General features: G+C 56.8%; 1 protein-coding gene and 1 pseudogene across 11 annotated transcripts in view; both read left to right on the top strand.

Annotated features, from left to right (window-relative positions):
- The window catches only part of ADARB1 (adenosine deaminase RNA specific B1), a 116,543-nt gene that overhangs the window by 15,956 nt on the left and 78,683 nt on the right, over positions 1-21,904 (top strand). The window lies entirely within an intron of this gene.
- LOC109436869 (dysbindin) lies at positions 7,002-8,103 on the top strand (annotated as a pseudogene).

Raw genomic sequence — 21,904 nt, 5'->3', positions numbered from 1 at the left:
GAGGAAATCGGCAACACTCTCAGCAGCTTTTAACTCTGAGTCTTTATCTAAATAATGATTTAAAAGTTGTTTCAATAAGTGGAGCCTCCCAGTCCTACAAAATAGGCCTAACTCATCATCACGTACGTTTGTGTTTTCTGTTTCTTTTTTTGAATGTTGGTCCTAGGTCCTGCAGACGCGCAGATCAGTGGTTTTCTAGATCCCACGACTTCCTTGTCCTGTTCTCCAGGGCCAGGGGGCCCGTCTGTTACCAGGCTGTTGAAACCCTCTTGATGAGTCTCAGATTCCCCCGCCCACACACACACACGCACACACTCACTTTCCTCCACAGGCACAGTGGAAACCAGGAGTCCAGGCTCTGGGGTGCACAGAGGTGGGAGGAAGGAGGCCGCACAGCCGCACGCACGCCTCCCGCGGTGCAGGTGGGGCCCTGCCTCCTGGGCACGGCCAGGCGGCTCCAAGTCTGGGCAGGACAGTGTTGCTGGGACGGGACCTGGCTATTCCAGGTCTGCCCACCATTGCCGTGGGCAGGTTTCCAGAAGCAGCCGCTGACACCCTGGCGATCTCTGACTTGGTGGCATTTTCCTGCCAGCTCTTGCGGCCTGCTCTGCGGTTCTGGACCTAGTTCCTGTCCCGCATGTGAAGGCTCAGGGTGTTGGCGACCTGAGGCTGCGATCTGTCACTGTGCGCCCAGGGAACCTGCCTGGGCTTCGCCGTCCTTCCTGGGGACACGTTGGCAGGGTGTGGCCCCTGGCCCTGCGTGCAATGGGACCCTGGGAGGAGACTGCCGGGCAAGGCCTCCTGGCTTAAATGACGTCCAGACTCAGTGACTGTGTCCTCCGGCCTCTCCCTTGGGCACGTCTCTTATCTGCCCCCTTAAGCACCTGCACGTGGGCTTTGTGTCCGCATGGCCGTGGCACTGTGGCTGCTCAGGAAATGTTTCATAAAATGGCATGAAATAACTTCCCTCCAGCACCTCATCCTTTCTGGTGATTTGTTTGCTGCCTTCTCTACTCGTGACTCATCTGGTTATTTGCGTGGCTCTGCGTGATCGGAACCTTCTCTTTCGTAGAAGTGTAAGAGGTGGTTTCTGGGTTGTGATGTGATGTATAGTGTTCTCTCTCAGAAGATGGGGTTCTGGTGATTTTGTGTTTAAAAAGTCATGCTCTTTTGAGAAATAAAATATATTAAATTATTTGTGCAGAAGCCTTTTTGCAGCCCCCTGAGTGGTGGGTCTGAAGCACAGTGGATCGTGTACCTGGTTACAGACCTGCAGTCGGAGCCCCCATCAGGCTGCCTGTCCTTTACTGAGGGCAGGGCCCCCCAAGTGCTGGGAGCCCATTTGGGCCCCATGCTAGTTTGTTTCTGAAATTGCAATCAGAAATCTTGATGTAACGCTTTGGAATGTTTTTGATGAATTCCCCAGGATGCTTTTGAATGACGGCTTTGGTGGGAAGTGTATTTCTGGTGTTTTGGCACCACCCCCATGAAGCCCGCCTGCATGCAGGTGGGTCATCTGTGGGACATCCCCTCTGTGCACGGAGAGACAGCACCAAACATGCGTGTCCCAGTACGCGCACGGGGCCTGGGGATGCAGTCACAGGCTTTCTGTGCTCGGCTCTCCCTCCCAGCCCGGCTTTCCCGCTGAGGGGCTCTGTGACAGAGTGGGGGAGGGTGAAAGCACATGAGACGTGGATCTTGCTCTCATGGAGATGTCTGGTGGTGCAGACACATGTGTGTCAGGTCATGGCACATACGTGTAAAATGAGAGCCCGGAATGGAGCCCGGACCTCGCTTTAGGGCACAGAGGGACAGTCTGCAGGAGGGCGGTCAGTATTTACGCTGGGGTCTCCCGTCTCGGGCACCTGTCCCCACTGTTGCCACCTCATCTGTCTGGTCGGGTTTGGCCTCACTGTCCCTCTGAAATGGCTCTTCCAAGTCACCGTGACTGTCCTTGCCAAGGGCAGTGGCCACTAGCCTGTGTCACTCAGGCTGCCCAGCCAGCCCCTTCTCCTCCCGCCCCGCTCCTGCCTGCCCACCCTTAGCCGGAGGCCATGCTCTGTCCTGCTCTGGCTGCCCAGGCGTCCCTGTCCCGGCCGTGTGGCCTCCAGCCCAGCCCCGCCCTGGGCCTGGACGTGCTACAGTGCACCAGCTCAGCGCACACCTTCCTGTCTCACCCTCACCCCACTGTCCGGCAAGGCCTGTTCCCGTCTTTCCCTCTAGAGCCCACTCGCAGCCCCACAGGTTCCCTGTCGGCTGTCCTGGGCACAGACCCGCTCCTAGGCAGCCCCCCTTCCTAGGGTCACTGCACTCATCCTTCTGGGCACATCCCTTCAGGTGACCCCTGCTTGACCCATCCAGTGACTTCCCAGCACAGTGGGGGACGTGGGTTTTTCTCAGGAGAAAGTTCATGGCTCTTCTCCGGCCTCGTCCTTCCGTCTCCCACTTGCTGCTTGTAACTCAGCCCCCACCCCAGGCTCCGTGTCCACTCTTCTCCACGTGTCCACCATTCAGGCGTCAGCTCAGATGTCTCCTTGCTTCCCCGTGTCATGCTTGTCCATGTCCCCTGGTTTATGGGCACTGAGGTGGCCCTGTGCCCTGGTACCTGAGCTGGTGGAAGCCACAGGCGGCCCTGGTCGCTGTGACGGCTGCAGGCCTGTGTGTCGCGGGCCGTCCACAGGCCCTGCGCCCAGGCATGCTCCTTGGCTTGTAGCAGAAAACCTGGCTGCGGGGGCTTTCAGCTCCTGGCCCCCTCGTACCAGGAAGTGGGCAGTCAGGCTGGGACGGGGTTTCTGGACCTTTTCATGTCCACTCTGCTATTCATCCTCAGGCTGGCCCATGGGGTCTGGTGGTGGCTGTCCTGACGCCAGCCTGACGTTCCAGCAGACCGGAGGGGAAGCCGGAAGGGGCGCTGTCTCTACCGGGAAACACTGCAGGAAACCCCCGGCTTCCTTCTCATTGGCTGGAGGAGGGCTCCACGGCCATCTCTGGTCACCAGGATGTGGGGGCAGGGTCTGTGCTCAGGGAGGAGGGGCCGAAGGGGGTCCTCCAGGACCACATCGCAGGAGTCCCTGAGTGTGACTGCCAGAGATGAGCTGTGTCGGGGTCTGTGTTGAGCATGTTTCTTCCCGTCCCGAGTTCTGGACCAGGGAGAGCCCCGCGCACTGCAGACAGGCGAGTGGAGGGCAGATGAGGCCTGTTTTACAGAAAAATAGTTAGAGGCTGTGGCCGGTTTTGGCCACGAGGGCTTGCTAACTTTTTATCCCGAATTAGACAGACGTCCCCACCTGGTGACCAGCATGGCTGGGGACAAGGGCAGGGTGCCCTCGGCAGGGACAGGCCCCTTCTGTGCAGGGACCTGAGTGCATGGTCCCTGAGGCCGGGCCCAGCCAAGGACAGCTGGCTGGGCAGCCCCACTTTCCCTCCAGCAGTGACCTGTGCGCCCTCTGCAGGGAAGAGTGACCGAGCTGGACTCCGTCCACCGGGTACAGAGGAGCGAGCAGTGTGGGTTTTATCTGTGGGAGAAGTGTGGGAGCGGGGTGGTCTCAGGCCCGGCGGCATCAGGAACGCGGCCTGCCTGCCCCTGTCATTCTGTCCCATCTGCCCCATGGATGGCTGCCCCCTCACAGCCCCCAGAGGCAGTGAAAAGCAGTGCCTCCTGGCGCATTTGCCTCTTTCTGGAACCGTCCTTCACGGTTTCTGAGCTGGATTATACCGGGAGAAGCCCAGAGTCATATCCAGAGCGGCTCCTGAGAGGTGAGAGGGCTCGGGGAAGTCATCCGGGAGGTGGCAGGGACCGTCCTCTCCTCTCAGGTGTCACGCTCAGCTTCCTCTACAAGTTCACTTTGTTTCCCCGGTGTGTCTGAGCAGACAAGAGGGAGGAAGACCTTCCTGCCTTCCCCGCAGTGCATGTAGGTCAGGAAGAGCAGGGGATGGGCCCCTGGTTCTTCAGAGGGTGTTTTCCACTGTGAGGTGCTCACTGTGCTGTTCCCTGTTAATTGGGAATAAAAGAGCAAAGCTTTGCTGGAAAAGCCAAGGTAAGCTCATGAGCGTTCCTGGACGTCTATGCAGATGAGGGGTGGAGGACGGCCTGGGGGCCAAAAGCAAGGAACAGTGTCTTCTGCCTACACGGGTGCTGGGGCCGAATGAGAGTTGTAGTTTGGAAGGTTCTCTTGGGCCAGATGGAGAACAGATGTGAGTGGCGGTGGGGGGCCCGCTGACTAGGCAGGAGGTGAAGGTGAGGCAGGTGGGGACTTGGGGGGAGGAAGGTGAGGCAGGTGGGGACTTGGGGGAAGGTGAGGCAGGTGGGGACTTGGGGGAAGGTGGGACTTTGGGGGGGAAGGTGAGGCAGGTGGGGACTTGGGGGAAGGTGAGGCAGGTGGGGAAGGTGGGGACTTGGGGGAAGGTGAGGCAGGTGGGGAAGGTGGGGACTTGGGGGAAGGTGAGGCAGGTGGGGACTTGGGGGAAGGTGAGGCAGGTGGGGACTTGGGGGAAGGTGAGGCAGGTGGGGAAGGTGGGGACTTGGGGGAAGGTGAGGCAGGTGGGGACTTTGGGGGAGGGAAGGTGAGGCAGGTGGGGACTTGAGGGGGAAGGTGAGGCAGGTGGGGACTAGGGGGGGAAGGTGAGGCAGGTGGGGACTTCGGGGGGGGAAGGTGAGGCAGGTGAGTACTTCGGGGGTGAAGGTGAGGCAGGTGGGGACTTCGGGGGGGGGGGAAGGTGAGGCAGGGGCGGACTTGGGACATTGGGCGTTGCAGTGGCCTGGGCTGTGACTGAGTCTGGGATGGAAGTGGTGCTTTTCAGGGGACCATATGGTGGCAGAGGGATAGAGCGGCAGGTCTGATTGGGACGTGCAGACAGTGACATGCAGACAGTTGGACGGGTCACTGGCATTTGCCTTTCCGGGCTAATGTTTCACAGGCGTCCCAAACTAAACATCTGGAACCAGCCACTTTATTTTCCTACCCTTTCTCCTGGCAGTGAATTCCACTGACACCCCCCCCCCCCCCCCGTTTCCAGAAACTTGGCCGTCATCCTAGACTCGTTGCTGTCACATTCACTCGCTAGCATGTTTTGTGCCTACACCTGGAGTGCCTGCTTCTCCATGTGTCTCCTGCTGCCCAGGGCCCACAGGCCACCACTGTCTCTCATTCAAGGCCCTGCACAGAAGCCTGCTAACTGTCCCTGGGTCCTCCCTCATGCTCTCAGCCCCTCCACGGAGGCCATGGTGTTATCCCCGTGCTTCCGGTCCCTTAGGGACTCACCTCTGCGTCTGCAGTAAAGCTGTTACTTATTCCGAGGCCAACAACACCCTGCTTGATCCTGCTCTCGCCTGCCCCCAAGCTCCCTCTGACCATCCCCCATGTGCACCAGGCACACGGCCCCCTCCCTCTGACCATCCCCCATGTGCACCAGGCACACGGCCCCCTCCCTCTGACCATCCCCCATGTGCACCAGGCACACGGCCCCCTCCCTCTGACCATCCCCCATGTGCACCAGGCACACGGCCCCCTCCCTCTGACCATCCCCCATGTGCACCAGGCACACGGCCCCCTCCCTCTGACCACTCTGTCTGCTTGGGTCCAGCTCCTGGCACATCTTGCTGGGTCTCAGGTCTAACTTTCCCCGTGCTGCTTTTCATCCCTCAAAGGACTGCTGCTGTAAGATGGCCCTGACCCACCTGGTTGTGGAGGTGTCCCCTAGTTTTCAGTTGAGAGGCAGCTAGGGGATGTGGTTATTCGCCCGGTTCTGGAACCAGGCAGTTGGGTTTGGGTCATCCCAGCCCTGCCTTTTACCAACTGTGCAATTTAAGTGTCTGCACCTCGGTCTCCCCTTCTGCAAACTTGGGATCCTGGTACCTCATCCCTGTGAGGATGAGTAGTTGGAGCATTTGGGACAGTGTTGGATAGCAAGTGCTGGGAAGCTCTGCCTGCACCTGGCCGAGCGCCTCCTGAAGGGCGGGTGCCAGGAAGTCACCAGAGGCCCTGACCTTGCGCCTTGCCACCTTTGTCTGGGAAATAGGACCAGGGCAGCTGATTCTCAGTGTTTTAAGCTGACGCCAGATTGGCCATCATCTGGCCATCATCCCTGTAAGGGCAGGAACGATTGACCCCCAATCCAGTGGCAGAGTTTCCCAACAAAACAGGTTCCTAAGTCATTTTTGCAGCAGACAGGTGGAGCCAGAAACGGCTTGTCCAAGCTTTAGAGGTGAAATCTGGTGACTGCTCGGATTGAAATGAAGTGTTGGCTCGCCTGCTAGCAGTGCCCACGTCTTTTCCTAAGGGTGGTTAATTCAGCATTACTCTGAGAGGTGGGGGGACTGGCCAGAAAGTATAATTCCCATGGGAGAGCGGCATTTTCATCACCTAGTTTTATGTCAGGTAAAGCTGAATCTGGACATCCTTTATGCACACAGTAGAACCTGGCTGCTATATTAGGACCTTTTTCTTTACGTTGCTCTATGAGCCTTAAAATAAGAATTTGCCATTTGTGTTCAATGCAAACAATACTGTATCATTTCACGTAAATGAAAGCATAATTGCTAAACACAGTGTGTGCAGCCCAGAGCGTGCAGTGTTTGCTCACACACAGTGTTGTCCTCGGGATTGCTGGGTGGCTCGCTCAGGCGGGTTCTGAAGCCCCGCTGCACAGTGGAGCGGCTGTGACCACGAACCAGAGACCTAGACACGGTGTGTGTGTGTGATGCTTGTATTAGATTTACCGCCCAGAATCCCAGGTCTAAAAATATGGATGGCAAGTAGTCCAAATGTGGATTTATGAAGATAAAAACACCTGTGGAAAAATCGCATAAAACATGTGTGAACTTAACGAAGGTGACTCTCATCTTCCCTGTCCACATGCGTGAGTTTACCTGTTTTCCAAACCTCATGTTCAAGATTGAAGAATGTATGTTTTAAAAACCCACCATTGGCTGCGGCGCGAGGGCGAGGGCGAGGGCTGGAGGGGCGGGCTGCGAGTGTGAGGGGCGTGCGGGTGACATGCTGGGGCAAGAGGGTGGAGGTCTGAGACCTAAGGGGAGAAGACACGGTGGCAGCGCTGCTGGAGACCCTGCGTGAGCGGCTGCTGAGCGTGCAGCAGGCTTTCACCTCCGGGCTGAAGGCTTTAAGTGACAGGTCAAAAGAAGCAAAAGTAAAAAGCAAAGCAAGGACTGTTTCATGTTTGCCAAAGTGCTGTGCTGGACTAGAATTACTTAGCAGCTGTGAGGACACATGGGCGCAGTTCACAGAAGAGCAAAGGAATGTGCAGGTGCTGGAGAGCAGGTGGATAGCAAGGTGGGCCTGCTGTCAGCACGCTGGGGAAAGAGAAGACGAGCCTGACATTTACAGCAGCAGCTTCAGCAGCTGCCAGGTTTAACAGTGGACTTAGGGTCTGTGACAGCAGATCTGACTCAGTTAGAGGCCAGTTTTGAGGAGACAGAAAACCACCTGCTGAACCTGGAGGATTTATGTGCACAGTGTGAATTAGAAAGATACAAACACATGCAGTCCCAACAACTGGAAAATTACAAGAAAAATAAGGGGAAGGAACTTGAAACCTTCAAAGCTGAACTGGATGCAGAGCACACCCAGAAGGTCCTGGAAACGGAGCACACGCAGCAAATGAGGCTGAAGGAGCGGCAGAAGCTTCTGAGGAGGCCGCCCAGCACGCCGTGGGGCAGGACCCCGCCACCGGTGCCCTGCAGCGAGCGGAGAGGCCAGAGCCCCTGGGCAGCGTGTCGCCATGGGGGTGAATGTCGACCTGCTGGAACAGATGGAGCTAAGGGACGTATCCGACCAGGAGGCCCTGGACGTCTTTCTGAATTCAGGTGAAGATAATGCTGTGCTGTCCGCCCTCTTAGGCCCTGAATCCAGTATCGGTCAGAAAGAAATTACTCTTCAGGTTCCAAATCCCTCTGAACTACGAGCCAAGACACCTTCCTTATCCTCTGCCTGCACTGACCCAGCCACCCAGGACCCCAGTGAAGGTGGGGGGTCCCCCATTGTTCAGTCTGACGAGGAGGGAGTTGAGGTGGACACTGCCCTCGCCAATTTACACACCAACGACAGTGACTCCTCAATCTGGGCACTTGCATTTTCTGCCCTCTGAAGGCAGACTCCGCTGTGTGCAGAATCCCACCATGAAGGAAAGTGGTTTTATGGAGGCTCTTGATTTTCACACAATTGCCGATAATTTGTGAGAAACTGAAATAACAGCTAACAGTAAAGTTTGAGGACTTTAAAAAAAATAAAAAATAAAAACTCACCATTAAATAATAAGTTATTCACCACATACGGAAATGAAAACCAGCGTTTGGAGATTACATGAGATTCTATGCGTCTAATGTTTGGAGTCAGGTTATAAGCCCGTGCTGCGGGCGTTTCACATGGGGGGGAGGTGTGAAGGAAAGTGAAGTGCACAGTGCTGTCACGGCGCAGGCCCCTGTCACTTACTGTCCCCAGGTCAGTGCAGCCACCAGCTCCTAAGAGAACGACCAGTTTGACAAGAGCTGTGGCCCCTCCTGCACAGAGCAGAGCCGCACCTGACACACTACCCACTCAGCTTTGACCATACATTTAATGAACCCAGGTGAAGCTAAAACACCGTCAGCCGGCTGGGCACCGCTGAGCTTCCATGGCTCCCGAGCCCACCGTGGGCCGCTTGGGGGGCTGCATCTCCGTTCAGTGTGTTGGTGGACTTGCAGGAGGTGTGTCACTTTGCGCCCCCTTGCTCCCAACCAGTCACGGTGGGCTTCTCACTTTGGCTCCGTTTCTATCAGTGAAAGCAAGGAGTGAAGGCTGGCGCTCCATGTCCACGCGTGCGGGGGAGCGGGGAGCCCCTACCCGAGGACCGGCCGCGGGGCCAGCAGGGCGAGCAGGGCCAGCCGTCCGGGCGCGGGGTGCAGGGCGCCGGCTTTGAGCTCGGTGCTGGCCAGGGGCCGGTTCGCCGATGAGTTGCCCTCCGGAATTGGGGTCGGCATCGGCCTGGGCTCGGGCTCCGTGGGCTCCGTGTGGGTCTGCGCGGGCCGGAGCAGGGGCAGCAGCAGCAGCCGCAGCAGCAGGGGTGCAGGCTGGGACGCCACGGCCGTGCGCTCGGCGCGTCCCCTCGCCCCCGTCCTTGGTGCTGGCGGTCGCGGCCGAGTCCTCGTTGGGTCCTGTCCCGTAGACCGCGCGCCTGCAGCCCTGACCCCCGCGGGCGGCTGTTAACGGCGGCTCCGGGTGCTGCCCGCGCGCCCGCGCCCTCGAGCCCAGGGTCAGTGCGCGTCCCCGCGCTGTGCCCGCGCCGCCCGACGCTGGCTGCGGGGGCTCGGGGGGGCTCACGAGAGACGCGGGCCCCACCTTCCCGAAACCCCCAGGTTCCACTGTTGTAGCCGCGGGAAGCCTTGCCTCCTAAGTATACGCGCGGAGCTTTTGTTGTAAAACCCGAGGAATTAGGCCTTTTTTTAAGTATCCCTGTGACGAAACTAAAACATGTTTTTGTTAAGGCTTCTCCAGGGTTGTGCTTCCGTGTAACATTTCCTTCCTGTGCTGGAGTTGAAAGGGTAACATGTCTTGAGTAAATCAGGCAGCTTGTGCTTTGGGAAGTTGTGATGGACTTGGCGTCTTCAGCGCTGCGACGGATTTCCTCCCAGGCGGATGGTGCAAATCTCCACTACTGCACCCTTAATACACAGACGCTTGAATTTCTTGGACGCCCATTATGTGAGAAAACCAGAGTCTGCTGGTTGCTAGATGGGAAAAGAGCAGCTTAACTGCCTGTGGGAAAAGCAGCCGCCGCAGTGGTGCACGTTTCGCCAGACCTGGCTGACCCATCTCGAAGCACAAAGCGAGCACTTATGCTTGTTTTTATTCTAAATCAGAATTATTAGTATTATCTTCCTCACTTGAACTTGGTCAATTCTACTTGTTATCAACACAAGGGTTTAAAATAATCGCCCATCATATCCTTGGAAATGCTTTTGCAAGCAGTTCAAAATGAAAAGTTTAGGCTTCTCCCCCCGCCCCACTGGAGGCAGCCCCTGCCCAGGAGTTAAGGATCCAGGGGGAGCAGTCCGTTTCCACAGAACCCATCTGGGCTGCTGTTCCAGAAGGAGCAGGATGGATTCTCCCACAGTTTAGTTTTCAGATGTGACTGCATGTCCCATGAAAGGGCATATAAAAAACAAAGGGCGAGGGCTTTTTTCCAGGACATAGGAAATGCCCACGATGAGCCCTGAGCACCTGGCACTGCCCGTGAGGAAGGAAGGGCTCCAAACCAAAACGCGGCACCCACTCAGGGTGTGTGGGAGCCAGGAGCCCGTGGAAGAGCTCCCAGCGGCCAGAGCTGGAGCAGGTCCAGCCTTAGCAGGTTGTGGTGGATTCCAGCCCCGAGTCTAAAATCAACATCCACGCGTCACACAGACGTGAATAAACGACTGACGAGTCCATGGGGAGAAGAGGAAACTCCCGTGCAGACGCTCCACGTGCCTTCTGTGGCCGCCCATCCTCCGGGAGGGGCACACCGTCCCCCTAGGTGTGGGCTGTGCACGGCGACCTCCGGCCACAGAAGACGGGGGGGAAGAGTGGTGTGGAGTGGAGGGGCTGGACAGACTCCTCTCCACCGGGGTCACGGTCAGCACCAAGGACGGTCATGGTGATGAGACGGAGCCTTGATGTGTGATGGGAATGCACGTGACCTCTGTGGCCTCCCTCCCGACAACCCGTGTCCCCAGTCCAATCACGAGAAGTTATCATGCTGACCCCAGGGGAGGGCCATCCTACAAAATGCCCGACCAGCCCTCCTCACCATGGTCAAGGTCACCAAGGCCATCAAGAAGAGTCTCAGAAACTGTCATAGCCCAGAGGAGCCCTCGGGACACAGCGACCAAATGTCATGTAGTGTCCTGGCTGGGATGCTGACAGGAAAGGACAGTAAGTAAAATCTGAGGACATCTGAATACCCTAGGCCTTATTAGCTTAGTTAATGTGTTAATATTGGTTCATTAATTGTAACATATGTACCGTGTGGATATGTGGGCAATCTCTGTACTGTCGTCTCAGTTTTTCTTCAAATCTAAAATTGTTCTCAAAAGTAAAGGCTACTTTGAGCTATGGTGTTTTTAAAAAGCTAGTAATTCCTTAGAAGTTCCTTCCGTCTCCTCAACCTCTACCCTAAGTACCCCCCTGACTTCCTGGTCACTGTTTCCTTGGTTTCCTCTGTAGATTCATCACACTGTCTGTCACCTAAACAATATATACACCCTCTGGTTTTGCTCAGCAGGCAAAGGTCGCATTGCCAGCAAGCGCTCCTGGCCGAGGCCGGGTCTCAGTGACCGTGGGTCTCGCTCCTGGCCGAGGCCGGGTCTCAGTGACCGTGGGTCTCGCTCCTGGCCAAGGCTGGGTCTCAGTGACCATGGGTCTCCAGGGACTTCACTTGTGAGGGTCCCTCCCCGGGCATGTCTTCACGAGCTCACACGTTGATACATCTGTCAAAGTGAGGGCTTTCAACTGCAGCGAGTCAGGACTGCCGCTGTCTCCTTCCATGTGCCGTCCCTGTCGCCCATCCTGTGCTGGGAGGCCTGGGACCATCTTCCTTAGAAGACGGCCTTGGGCATCATGGGGTCCGCCTGAGAGGAAGACGCGGGTGCTAGGGGTTTTGGTTTGGGCTGATTGGGCTGTGTGTGTGGGTGAGGGGGTGCTTGTGCAGCGGGGGGCCGTCGGGGGTGTGAGCTTGGACTCGAGTCGGCCTGTGCAGCTCAGGCGTCCAGGAGTGGGGCCAGAGGAGAGGGCCTGTCTGCTGTCCCCGCGCACCTCGGGACCTCTGGGCAGCGTCAGGTTCCAGAAAGAACAGGGAAGAGGGGGCAGTGGAGGCGCAAGGGGCTGGACCCGGCGTGGTGGCTCCCAAGGTGGGTTCGTCAGTCTGAGGGGGAGCTGCTGCCAGACTGCTGGCGGGTGGCTGCTGCAGGGCCACTGCAGGGGCCCAGTGTCAGAAGTGACGAGTGGGTGTTTGGGGAGGGGGCACCAGCCTGGGAGGCCCCCTCGTGCATGTCAAACACATTCCTGCAGGTCTTTTGCGGCGACTGCCGGCCATGAGGACTCTCGGGTTTTGTGGCCTGAATGTACAGGTGGCATTTTTCCCTCGGGGAAGTACTCCCACGAGCGCACACATTCTGAGTGTGGAGTCAGAGAACAGGGTGGAGAAACTCACCTGACGGGCTGTGAGTGACTTTTCTGTTATGTTTTACCGTGCTTCCCCGAAAATATGCCCCATTTAAGATCGTCAGCCAGACGGACACATTTAGTACGTTATGACGATGTTCCAGAAGATGACATGACTGTATTTGAATAAATGTAGATTGTTGTACATGAAAAAAATTAAGACATCCCCTGAAGCGCCCTAATGCGTCTTTTGGAGCAAAAATGAATATATGACCCAGTCTTATTTTCAGGGAAATGCGGCAGAATGCGTCATTGATCCTTTGCGTTTTAATACTCGAGTGATGTTTGTAGAGGAGCATTTGGGTTCATTTTGTAAGTGTGGTGGAAGACACGACAGCCTGGTTCCGTTTCCCTCCGATACCCCCAAGGCTCGCCCCTCTGCTCTCCGGCCGCCGCGGAGGTCCTCGGAGGTCACATTAATGGAATATTGTAAGTGACACAACACGTAAGCGTTAGCCCTACCGAGACAGTGACCCATCTGGACATTGTGCACATAAAAGACCCTAACGTCACTCCCAGACCCTGTTGAACTCACTTCATACCAGTGTCTGTCTCCGTGGCTGCGTTTCCAGAGCCGGCTTCTGAAAGCATCCGGGGCTGTGGGGACCTGTGGGACTCACCTGTCCTCAGAAGCGCTGAGCTCCGCACTGCGCGGGCTTCTTTCCCACAGGGTGCCCACGATGGGGGCTGGGGCCGAGAGCGCTTCCTCGCTGGTCCAGCGTTTTGTTGGCGACCCTGCTGTCCTGTTCTGTAAGCGGTAGCAGCAGGCTGGTGTGGAAATGCTGTGGTGTCAGAGCGCTTCGTTTTTCCCCCTTTCCACAGCAGTATGTATTCCTTTCTTTTTCTGTATTGCAATTGAATCCTGTAAGAACAGGCTTATGAAATCCCTCGGGAGGTTTTTACAGGTCTCTTTCTCCACTTGGCTATGATACCTGTGGAGTTTAAAGCCCTGTCCTGAAGTTTCACAAAGCCCCTCCCTGTGCCCAGTGTGGTTGTGGCGTGTTTATGTCACAGTGCAGACCAGTGTACTAAGCACGAGCGTAGTCTGGCAGTGAATTTGCTGTTCTAAGTGTGTTCGTTGTCATTTCTGCAAATCATCCTGAGTGGGAACCAGAGGGGTGTGTAGACGTGAGCACGGCCGTACCTGCGTTCAGTTCCTGATGTGGGTCCCCACAGTAAGTCCTGGAGAGCACTGGGGAAGCCACTGGGCTCTGGTGCTTTTCTGTCCCCCTTGTCTCTTATTCTCCTAAAAATGAGTGGCTTGGGAATCCATCAGAACAACAAATTAACAAAGAATGAATTTTCCTAGCAACATAAAAGCATTTAGCCTACTTTATTTTCACAAGCCATGCTTAGTGCTGTCTGTGATAGGTTAGGGCCCTTCCGGTCGGGGGCACAGCAGGCCCGAGGTTAGCGAGATGGAAGGGGTCATGTGCAAATGCAAATTCTGCACACAGCGAAGGGTACCATGGCCACGGTACATGATGGGTAGAACATGCAAGGCGTACGGTAGGGTTCGGAGATGTGTTTCCCATGTATTCCACATTCTAATAAAAGAACATTCAGATATCTATAAGTCTCTTTTTCAGGATCCACACGTCAGTCATTTAGCTTGTCCTAGAAGGAAGTTTTGTTTTCCTCTGTGAGAGAAGTCTTATCGGAGGTTTAAATAAGGGCAGCAGGGCAAAGAAAGCTTTGTGGAGAATGCAGGTGGCAGAGTGAATTTCTGGGTGCGCTTTGCCCCCACCCCCAAAGCAGGAGTAGGTGCTGGACCTGCAGGCCTGGGGGGGGGGGTCAGGAGTTGTACAAACACAGATGTGTGGTTTAATTAAAAATTATAAAGGGGACCTAATGTTCCCACAGCCAGGATCCGAAAAGGACAAGAGACAACAAAGGCATCACAGTTTAACTAGAAGAGGTAAAATAATGTGTTTGCCATCTGCCCAGAAAGGTGGGCAGCAGTGCCGTCCGGGGGTGCTGTCTGCGGGTGGGGTGTCTTGTAGCTGCGCTGCCAAGATGGCCACCACGTGAGAGCACAGCCCCAGGGCAGCAGATAAAACAGCTCAGACAATGAAAGAATTTGCTGGGGTAGCAGAAATATAAAATTAATATGCAGGCATCAGTGATAACTTTCATATACACAGAAGAACCCGGTCAGAAGATATTATAGAGGAGACGCCATTTACACCAACAACAAGAAAGTACTTAGGAATAAACGTAATAAGTACTGCTGTTCAAAACTTAAGTGAAGAGAATTCTAAAAAACTTCTCAAGAAAGACACAGGAGCCTTGGCAGATGGAAGGGCTTGGCTTATTCTTGCTGAGGATGTCCCGGCTCGTTAAGACGGCAGATCTCTAAGTCAATGGACAAATGTAGTGGGATTCCAGTAAAACTAGGAACACAAGAGTCATTTCTTCCCTTGGGCTGCACATGATTATAAAATTGACAGAAAAGCGAGCATGCCTAAAGACCTAGAAAACTCCGAAGAGGCGGGGCCGTGCTGGGGAGACCAGCCCCACAGACACTGAAACGCGTGGGCATGACGTGGGGACGACCAGGCGGACAGTGAGTTCAGGATAAGCCCAGATCAGAGGGGATTCTGGTGTCTGATTCGGCAGGTTCCCAAATGGCCAGGTCAAGGTGAGCTTTTTAAGAAGGGATTTGGGGCTGACTAGACACCGTGAGATTTCTCCCTCACACCACATGCAAGAACATGCTCCAAATGGGTCAGAGAGCTCAGTGTAAAGGGTGACCCCAGTCAGCTGGCAGACAAAACCAGGGACCAGGACCTGTGTGTTGGGAAAGGCTTTCAAATTGTAACTCAAAATACAGGTTCAACAAAAGAAGATGGGCACATTTGACTACATTTAAAAAACTACAATGAAAAGCTGGCTAACCCAAAACAAAATGACAAAACAACAACAAAACACTATGAGTAGGGTCTGAAGTCAGAAAGATCAATTGGGCAAAAAATCTTTGCAACATATCAGAAATTTGCCCTTTTAAAAATGGCAGGGAAAAAAAGGACCAAGATCCTGTAGGAAAACAGATGACATAAACAGACACAGACACGCACACACGGTCAGACATATGCAGACATGCACGTACACACGTGCACACAGACGCATGCGCAGACATTCAGGCGTGCGCACACACACACACACACACACACACACACACACCGCCTTTCACCGAGATACCATTTCTCACACATCAGATTGGCCCAGTGCAAAAGTCGTGAAAGCTGTCACTCTCGCCCCGCCTGGTTGAGACGGCGTCTCAGTGAAGGTGAGGCTTCTGCAGCCCTCAGAGCGTTAGCGTTTGGGGGCTTCTTCGTGGTACCTGCCATGGCCTTTATACTGAAGCCCCCAACTCCTTAGGTCCTGGGTTCTAATCCCACAGAGTCAGTGGTTCCTGGATTCTGATCCCACGGAGTCAGTGGCACCTGTGTGCACAGCAGCGGTTACCCTCTGAGCCCCCGTGGCTCTTCGGGACTTGGGCCATTTGTCCTCCCTCCACACCTGCGGGTATTGGATCGAGGGGTTGCGCTGGGGCAGCTCGGTACTGCTTACGGAGCTCACACCCTCCCGAGGACACGGAGGAGGGAGGGGCTGAGAAGGACGGTGCCCTGTCTGCGCAGGCTCAGGCCGTGTGGGCGCCGTCAGCTCGGCGGGCCGCCCTCTGTGGGAGCGCCCTGCACACACCACGGAGAGTGTTGGCTGCACTCGACTGAGTGTGCCAGGAGTGTGAACTGCTCAGGCAGACATGACGACGCACAGCAGAGCCACCGGCAGGCAGAGCTTGTGCCCGGTGCTGTGCCAGCCCCTTCCGCTGCCGAGCCACGGCCCCTCTGCCCACCGTGCACTGTGCTCCGCTCCTGGGTTTCTTTGAAGGCTGACCTGTTCTGATTTGAAAACCAATTGTATGGTTCCTGATGTGGACCTAAGGGCACGTGGTTGTCCCTCTGCTTGAGGGGACACAGAGCTGACCGGGGTGCAGGGACCATGGCAGCGTTGGGGCCACTGCCAGGCCACTGTGCCTAGTGGGGCAGCACGGGGGTCCGGGCCAGGCCCCCTTCCAGGCTGGCACTGCTCGCTCGCTTACAGGTGGGTGACAGGAGAGCCAGTTTGGGTCCTGCCGGCGCCTGTGGCTCCCGGGGCCCTGGCTCTCAGGTGGGGGGACAGCTTTGCCTCAGGCAGGTCTCTGCAATGGGACAGCAGCCGCCCGGAGAATGAGGCAATGCCAGGCTAGTTAGTGCCTGGCACGAGGGGGGCCTGAGGCTGCACTGGCTCCTCAGATAGCCTGCTGGAGGTTTGCTCACATGGACGGCCAGCCCGCCCCCGCCCCCATTTCTCCGTCGGGTACCACTCAGCCCCTTTCCTGATGGCCACAGCCCCCTCCTCTTGGACCAGGCCCACATGGAGGCTGTTTGTGCGTAAGAGGAAGCCATCACTTAGCTGGATCACGGGCCTGGCTGGTGAGCACTTGCCTCCCTCCTCCCTCCACGCGCCCCTTTGAGGCACCTTCAGGCCATGTGGTGTCCTGCGGGTGCTGGCGCTGCCAAGCCCTGGGCGGCCTTGAGTCTGGTGGTCGAGGCCTGCAGGGCTGGGCTGCCCTGGCACGGGTAGCCCCACCTTACAGACTGCTGGCACGGGCTGATCGGAAGTGCCGTGCTCTTCTCCCCTGGTGTCTTCCTGTTCTGTGTGCAAGGCCTTCAAGCTTCGTTCCGTTCTGGGGGCGTCCAGAGAGCCAGCAGAGATGCCTGGTTATGAAGTGGCCCTGCTGAGGGCCTGCAGACCCTCACTGGTGCCGAGACCGTGATCACCTCCCCGACTGGCCTGGCCGTGAGAATGGAAGTGACATTTAAAGCAGGACCACTAGGCCCATATGGCTGCTTACATTGCAGTGAAATAGAAATAAAAGCCCATTCTCTCAGTCGCATGGCCCCAGCGGGCAGCTGTATTGGGGGACAGCACAGGGCCAGTAGGCAGGTGGCGCTGGTGCCGATGGAGGGCGGCGCGCGGCCCGCTGTGGCCCGTGTCCTGCGTTCTCTGTGCCATGGCTTCTCACACCTCTAGCTTTTTCTGTTACAAAACTGTTGTGGGGCCAGAGCCCCAGAAAGTAGTTTACAGGCTCTCGGCCTCACGTGGAAAGGTGCTGGCTTGAGTAGTGAGTGGCCATCGGCTGTGGCCGGTTAGCCGATTGGCCGCTAGTGTAACTGCTGCGGCTACGGAGGAGAGCCGAGGAGCCGTGGAGAGCCGAGGAGAGCGGAAGAGAGGAGAGGAGGAGAGTCTAGGAGAGTGGAGGAGAGTCGTCAGTCGGTTGGCGGAAAGGCGGACGGCAGGTTGCGCGTCCGGTGGGCCCAGCCTCCAGTGAGACTATAGTGGTATGACTCCCCTACCTATGGCTCCGTGGGTGTTCCTTTTCGGCCTCACCATATCCTGCGTTCTTGTGTGGGGAGCGGGAGCAGAGACCCTGCAGGCTGCCCGCTTGAAAAATGGCGCAGCGAGCAGGGTCTCCGGCACGACAACTGTGCTTCAGGGTAGACAGTTCAGACAAGGAAAAGAAAACAAGTCGTCTGGGCACTCAGACGCTCTCCAGAGCTGTCCTGTGGTGGTATCCTCACGCATGGGTGGGCGTGTCCTCACGCATGGGTGGGCGTGTCCTCACGCATGGGTGGGCGTGCACGGTAGACGTTGCATGTGTGCGCGCACGTGATCACGGCACCGGTGGGCGTTGCTCCACCCACGCAGCGCGGCCCCGCCCCTGCTGGACGGGCTCTTGGGGCGTGTGGGTGGCCTGAGTGACCTGGCGGTTCCAGGCCGGCTGTCCGGACCGAGTGTCGGGAGAGCTGTGCGTCGTAGGCTTCTGTCTGCGGGAGTAGAAAAGCCCGCTGGGTTCCAGTGTGTGTCTCCCTGAAGGTGACGGAGTTTCCGCGGTGGATCGTTCCATCGCGAGGCGGTCTGTCGGTGCGCAGCTTCCTGCTGCGCCCGGAGGGTTCGGTTTCCCGTCGTTACAGACACGCTTGAGGCCAGACGCGCTCCGCTCCTGCCCCGCAGCGCTTCCCCCACGAAGCTTTTGAACCTTCTGCCCCGTTGGCTAGTGCAGGGGGAAGACGAGCTCAAATTCATCAGTTTGCTTAGTATTTATTTTTACGTGACCTTTCTCACTTCCAAATTTTGAGAAGAAAATGTGCGTTTCTTTTCTCCGCATAATTTTCTTCCTTGACGAGAAGCCCCTTCCCATAATAGACTCTGAAAGGGGGGGATTAACGTGAGGGCGGCGCGGCCAGCACTGTCCATCCACGGAACAAACTTGAGGGTGTTAATCTGTTGCCGTGCGAAGTAGCTGTTAATTCCTTCTCCAGCCCACGTGGAATCAGGACACGCGTGTCCCGAGTCATGGTTCCCGGACAGGGACGCGGGTGCGGGTGCGTGCGCGGAGCGCGTTGCTGAAGGCGCGGGGGAGGCAGGACGGAGCGTTGCTCTCCGTGGTTTCACTGACTTTTCTTCGGGAGGGAGGGAAGCCCCGCCCCCGAGCGGGCCCTGCTTTAATGTCCAGGCGATTGAGCGCCTCGCCTGGGGCAGTTTGAGGCCGAGCGGACTCGCCGAAGCGCCCCTGCGCCCCCGGACGTTCTCCTGGCCCAGGGGTCGCGGGCGTTCGCTGCGCCTCCAGTGTTTCTGGTGACAGCTGCTGTCGGGATTCATTTTACTCTGAACAGTGGGTCATGAATGTTTGCCATTATCTTAAAGGTAGTAAACATGAAATGAAATGTCGGGGCCGGGTGGTGGCAAAGCCCTGCGGCCCCGCCCGCCGCCGCAGGTCGCACCCGCCAGGTGCCCAGGCGCCGGCCCGCGGGCTGCTGGGGGCGCAGCGCTGACGTCGGTGTTCCCGGCCCCCAGCCCCTGGGGTCGCGGTGCTGCGGCCTCTGCGGGCCGCCTGCTCTTACCTTCTCCTTCCTGCTCAGCAGCTGCCATGGCTAAACGGCGCGTTTTAACCGGTGTTGAGGAGACGCACACACTCACACGTGCGCGCGTGCAAAGTGCCCAGAGCAGACGTGCTGCTCGGCCAGTCAGCGCAGCGTGAGCTTCTGTGGGACCCCACGGGAAGGGACGTCACTGCCAGCCCCCGAGCCCGCCCAGGGTGGACCCTGCGGGTGTCCCCCACAGCGTCCATCTGTTTTAAGTTTCTGTACGCTCATTCAAAAAGTGCATTTTTGTGTCTTTCTTTTGTTCAGAGTTGTGTCCCAGGCTCCCTGTGGGGTTCAAGTTTATTTTGCTGCTCTGTGTCGTATTCCCCCTTCGGACCCTATTGTACATTTATTCATTCTGCTGCGGACGGACACTTAGGCATGTGGGGGCAGTTATGAGTAAAACTGCTGTGGCCACTCTGAGCCGCCTTTTTGGATAAAGAACCACAGGCCTTCCCGGGTGGCCATAGAGGCATGGATTTCACATCAGTGGGCAGTGCTGGCCTGTGGCCGGTGGGGCTCTCAGGCTCCCACCCCACTGGGCACCATGGTCTTGTTAGCCTTTGCCGTTCTGTGGGCACCAAAGCTGTTCTGTGCGGTTCTGAGCGTCCTCCCCGGTTGCTAATGACATCGAGCATTTCCTTTATGCAGAGTGACCACTGACCTTTTGCAGCACCTTGTACTGCGCCCAGCCAAAGGCTCAGGTCACCAGGGAAAAAAACGGATACAGGGACAATGCTCTCTGCCACAGCCCCTGTCACACCTCCATCTTTTTTTAAAGAAAAAAGCCCTTGTTTCCCCCTTGTAATTTAAAGAAATTGGCTCATTATTTCTGAATTCTACCACAGGTGTCTTTTCTGGAGGTGGCTGTTTTATTTAGCTCTTAAAAAGGCATAAATGCTTCATAACCTTAATATCCGTGTGGCAAGTTCCCTGGGGACACGTCCAGGCTCCTGGCCGCCTCTTCCCCGCTGTGGCCTCTGGGACTCCCGCAGGCTCCCCGCCTGTGGCTCCTGGCAGGGCAGCGGGGGCCGGACCTGGGCAGCAAATCTTTCTGTCCCTGTTCCTCCTGTGCAGAGCTGCTCGGTGACACCCCATTCTGTGCTGAATTGAATTAAGTGGGGGAGGGTACAACAACATGGGGGTGGCAGGGGGATGTGGACCACCCACATTCCTCTTGGTTGGTCTGCCTGGGGTGAGGTGGGGAAGGGAGGCGCCGCACCCTCTGCAGACATTCTCTGTGGTTTCGGGCGCTGGCTGTTAAAGCAGGTGACCATGCAGTTGACTGCTTGAGTGGGGACACTTTTGAGAGTGCAAGGGCCTGCAGTTACCAGATGTCCTGAGCAGCGTGGACCCTAAGTTACGATCCCAAAGGCCAGAGCATCCGGGAGGGTGCAGGATGAGTAATAAGAGGACCCACGTGTCCCCTGAGCCGCAGCCCAGGGGGGCCTGCGGGGCCCTGAGCCACTGCACAAACGGGCCCTTTGGGCACGTGTGTCCCCTGAGCCCCAGTACAGACGGACCTTGGGGCACATGTGTCTCCTGAGCCCCAGTACAGACGGACCTCGGGGCATGTGTGTCCCCTGAGCCACAGCCCAGAAGGGGCCTGCTGGTTAAGTCTTTACCCCTGAGCCACTGTGCTGACGGGCCTGTGGGAAGATGGCTGGAGGTGGAGGCAGGAAGTCTCAGTATTTCACGCCACATCTTCTTACTGTGCAGTTTTATTCGTCCTTGAAAAAGGAAATGTTCTTGCTTTGCTGAATGCCTTTCCTCGGGCTATTTGGGGCAGTAAAATGTGATGATGTGACTTAAAAATATTTTGCAAAATGTGAATTACTCACCTTGGCCTGAGCTCTTTCTGTGTCCCTCCATAATGGGCGCAGCACAGCTGTCTTGGGACTGCTGTCCTTGGTTCTGCCCGGAAGCGCCCAGCCCGGGTCTGTGTGACCGCTGCCCGTCCTAGAGGGCCCGCCGAGGGACAGCAGCGCCGCTGTGTTCTTTAACTCGTCACCGTCACGGTGGCTCCCGGCTGCTGACCAGCCCTTCCTCGGCGTGAGCACGGCCAGCTCAGCCTTCCACTCCACACTGGTTTTTCAAAGATTTCAAACTGGAAGTCACAGTTGCCTTTCACATTTGAAGCCATATGCCCATGTCACATATAAGGACATTCATATTTAGTTAAAAGTACTTCTAAAGCTGCTCAAGTTGCACAATTTGTTTAGACACTGAGGAGAACCATGTGACGTGACATGGTGGCATAAAGCTTTCCTTTAGTGAATATTGGGATTGGAGACATACCCTCCGGACCAGCTGGGGGATTACTGGCTGGGCACGTGTCGCCAGGCTGCGCTCAGAGGTTTTCCCGGTTCCGCCCTTAAAAGGCTGACACCTTTGACATGGAGCACACAGCCGGCATGTGAATCGCAGTAGGAGGGGCACCATTTGTCAGGCGTGTCAGGAGCAGGATACACATCTCAGCACCTGCACTGGGAACCCCTGGCAGGTATAGGACATCCGTGTGACGCTGTCCCACAGAGGCACAGACGGCCACAGGGTGCACCTCAGGACAGCGCTCATTTTATGCAGAGGTGTGAAGAGGTGCCATCTGTCCTCACCGGCACAGGGCGGTCTGGGCGCTGGGCGGCCGGGCGCGCTTGCTGCCAGGGCTGTGCCTCTGCGGGGTCTTCGTGCTGGAGGGTCCCTGAGCTGCCGCAGTGCTGAGACACAGCCGGCTGGTCCACG

This window comes from Rhinolophus sinicus, linkage group LG01, assembly GCF_036562045.2.
Source record: "Rhinolophus sinicus isolate RSC01 linkage group LG01, ASM3656204v1, whole genome shotgun sequence".
In the NCBI taxonomy this organism is placed as follows: Eukaryota; Metazoa; Chordata; class Mammalia; order Chiroptera; family Rhinolophidae; genus Rhinolophus; species Rhinolophus sinicus.
The sequence above is the reverse complement of the archived record's forward strand: the minus strand, read 5'-3'. Positions and strand labels throughout refer to the sequence as shown.